At 35.1% G+C, this 3,681-nt stretch overlaps 1 long non-coding RNA gene across 1 annotated transcript; it reads left to right on the top strand.

Moving 5' to 3' along the window:
- Positions 1-249: 249 nt before the first annotated feature.
- Positions 250-3,638, top strand: LOC111784866. Its single transcript, XR_002813590.1, has 4 exons — positions 250-1,212; positions 2,224-2,292; positions 2,418-2,486; positions 2,616-3,638. It is a non-coding gene; the product is annotated as an uncharacterized LOC111784866 (long non-coding RNA).
- Positions 3,639-3,681: the final 43 nt, after the last annotated feature.

Below are 3,681 nucleotides of genomic sequence, written 5' to 3'. Positions count from 1 at the left end.
ATGTGCGAAATTCATTTGCTTATCTCTCAAAGGAATTGATAATTATTGTTTGCAGTGAAATTTCTTGTGATTCAATGAAGATTTTATCTTGGAATGCTAGAGGTTTGGGGGATGCCTAAAAAAGAACTAGTTTGAAGAAATTTAAGCATAATGTTTGCTCGGATGTTGTCCTCATACATGAAACAAAGACGGGGTCTTTCAACCAAAGTTTCATTNTTATACAAGGAAAAATCCACATGACCCCTCATCCTCAAAAGTTCAAGATATATCTACTTTTAATAAAGATGTCATTGAAGAGGCTGCTAGATGTATTTTGATATCAGTTGATCAGCAAGAAAGTGTTCAAATTAGTAGAGCAATTGATTCGTCTCTGTCAGTTATTCTTAAATGTCATATTGGTACTGGAGGTTTGGAATTTGTGCAAACTTAGGTACAGCCAAATGATATTATCTGTTCAGATCCATAAATTGACTCTGATTGATGTTCAGTGGTGTGTGTGAGCAGTGTTTTGTTAGATATCCAGCCTCTAAATAACTCTTCAAATGATGCTTTAAATGAAGACCGGTTTGCCCCAAAGTAAACCATCTGTTTCAGGATTCAGAAAAGACTCATTCAATTCCCAATGCAAAGCAAATTCCCTTCTCTTATTGAGCTTAGCGGTCTTCAAATGTGCGAAATTCATTTGCTTATCTCTCAAAGGAATTGATAATTATTGTTTGCAGTGAAATTTCTTGTGATTCAATGAAGATTTTATCTTGGAATGCTAGAGGTTTGGGGGATGCCTAAAAAAGAACTAGTTTGAAGAAATTTAAGCATAATGTTTGCTCGGATGTTGTCCTCATACATGAAACAAAGACGGGGTCTTTCAACCAAAGTTTCATTAAGTCAATGTGGAGCTCTAATGAGGTCAACTGAGTGCATATTGAATCTTTTGGTAGATCTGGAGGTATGCTTATTATGTGGGATGAAAGCTAGGGAAGGTCTTGGAAGTTCTTAAAGGAGGATACACACTGTCACTCGGAATATCTTTTCAAAATGAGAAGAGGTGTTGGATCTCAAATGTGTGGACCTAATGATTATCGGGAAAGGAAGCATTTGTAGCGTGAATGGAGTTCTTTTTATACATATTGTGACATTCCTTGGTGTAGGGTGCGGACTTAAATATTACATGTTGGATCCATGAGAGTGTACCAGGTGGAAGATAAACTAAAGGTATGCGGTTTTTCAATAAATTTATTGAATAATCTGGAGTTTACTTGGTCGAGACTTGGTGATGATAATCTTAAAGCTTTGCTGGACCGTTTCTTTGTTTCTAAAGCTTGGGAATAAGATTTTTGATGGCACAAGGGCTTTAAAATGTGTCTTTTTGGATCATTTTCTGATACTCTTGGAAGTCGGTAGTTTTGTTTGGGTCCATTTCAGTTTTTCAATTCCTAGATGAGCATGTCTGATTGTGTTAGCGTTATATATATTTTATAAGAGATAATATCATTGATGTTTGAAATTTACCAAGGGGTTGTGTTATCCATGATGCCTACAAAACAACTTCCCAATTTACAATGAGGGAGGTATGACTATAGGAAGTAAAAGCATTAGACAATTTAATGAACATGCGGTAGTATTTAATATAGTTCCTCTTTCATCAAAGATCATGGAGCATAAGTTAAGTGACTCCAATTATTATGATTGCAGTCAGACGATCGGTTTTATCTTATGAAGTACTAAGATGGATGATAACATTAATTAGGATATGCTTGAAGATGACACAAAGAAGGCTTGGCTTCACGATGATGCTCGATTGTACATTCAAATCAATAATTCAAGAAACAAAATGTGGTTTTAAATGGAGCAAGACTAAATTATATTTGCAACAAGCTAGACATGGTTGACATATTTGCTTCATCTCCATCTCGATGGGTAGTGTTATAATATATATGTTATTATGTATGGTTGTTCTTTATTTTAATTGTACATTATTTACACCACTTGTAAGTTCGTCACTAGAGTTACTGTGCTGTAACATAGCCATATGTTTAGTGAAGACTAAATATTTAAAAATCAATCCGCCCGTTTTCCTACATCTGATGTATGATATGTACCAAAACCTTGTATGTATACTTGTGTAGAAGCTTTATATGCTCTTATATTTGAAATAGCAGTTTGGACATGTACTATTTTTTATAAAACAATGCATTGGTTGTCTTTGTGATTGATTTTGCGCAGGAGTCTAAGGAACTGTAGTTTGCAAGGACCAATTCCTAATCTGAGCAGGATAAAGAACCTGGGTTATCTGTAAGTCTAAATTAGGTTTATTGAGATTGCAACATCTGGGCTATGCTGGCTTCATGATTATAAATTTGTGCATTCCTTCAAAATTGACCCTAGTTCGTGTTCTTTTCTGTTTCTTCGTATTTCAGGGATCTAAGTAACAATCAACTAAGTGGATTCATACCACGAGACAAGTTTTCTGAGAATATTACTACCATGTAAGAGTCTCATCTTTTGCAAATACAACTTCAGTGTTTGATTAAAGAACTTTAAAGATTAAAACCTGCCATAAAAATATGATGTTGAATGGTATGTTTGACATTTTCTTGTCTTTACATTAAATGCAGCATTTTATCAGACAATCGTCTTACTGGCACCATACCATCCAGTCTTTCGGATCTACCACTTCTTCAGAAATTGTGAGTGAATTTTTTTCACCAATTCTTTGTTGTTGGGTGGTGGTGCTGGATTTAGCTTGATAGCGTATATCATGTTTGTACATTTCCGAGAAGACAAACCTAATGTTATAGGGAACCTAATTATAGAGAGAATGACAGAAAAATGTTACAAAAGTCAAACATAAATGACAACTTTTACATATGGAATTAGACCTGCATAATGATGTATGGTTGTCATTTTTTTGGTATGAGTTGGTTTTTTTTTAAATAAACATGAAACTTTTCATTAATATAATGAAAAAGATTAATTCTCAAAGGATACGACATTCATAAGGGAGGGTAGACAACAATTAAAGAACAGTATAGAAAAACTACAATGGAAAGATAAAAGTATTCCAATTAAGGCATAAATCCTGAATAGAGCATGCAGCAAAAATTGAGAAAGTGAGCGAAGCTTTGAGATGAGCCAAGTCATAACAACGATCTAACCAAGAAAGTTGCTTGTTATGAAAATGGCTAGACAATTAGGTTAGCTTACCCTGCAACGACCCAGTTTGAATGACCAGCAACAAAAGTATGAGACAGAAACCAGTACAGGGAAGAGAGGCAGGAACAACTTGCTCCTTCAGCAAGATTACCTCAGGAACAAAGAAGGCTCCATTTCGACACTGGCAGGAATTTTATCCCTTACCAACACCAGCATCAAAAACCAGCTTTTGGATGACATACAATCCAAGAACCTGTCTCTTCAAGTGAGGGAGAATACTACCCCCAACATTAAGGAAATTTTCAACCTTGAGATGCAGAATTCCAACAAAACTGACGACAGGGTGAAAAATTTCATCAACACCACCAACAAGAAAACCAAGACTATCGGATGGAGATCGACCTCTCTAGTTATAATGGAAAATGGATATTGAAGGCATTCTTGATTAGATAAATTTTTTTAGAACATATTCGATTATGAATACTCTGGAGGAAAAGAATAACTTGTAGCAGCATTGAAGGAGGTATG

This window comes from Cucurbita pepo, unplaced genomic scaffold (genome assembly GCF_002806865.2).
Source record: "Cucurbita pepo subsp. pepo cultivar mu-cu-16 unplaced genomic scaffold, ASM280686v2 Cp4.1_scaffold000285, whole genome shotgun sequence".
Taxonomy (NCBI): domain Eukaryota; kingdom Viridiplantae; phylum Streptophyta; class Magnoliopsida; order Cucurbitales; family Cucurbitaceae; genus Cucurbita; species Cucurbita pepo.
Note: the sequence above shows the minus strand (reverse complement) of the source record. Positions and strands in the feature narration are given on the sequence as shown.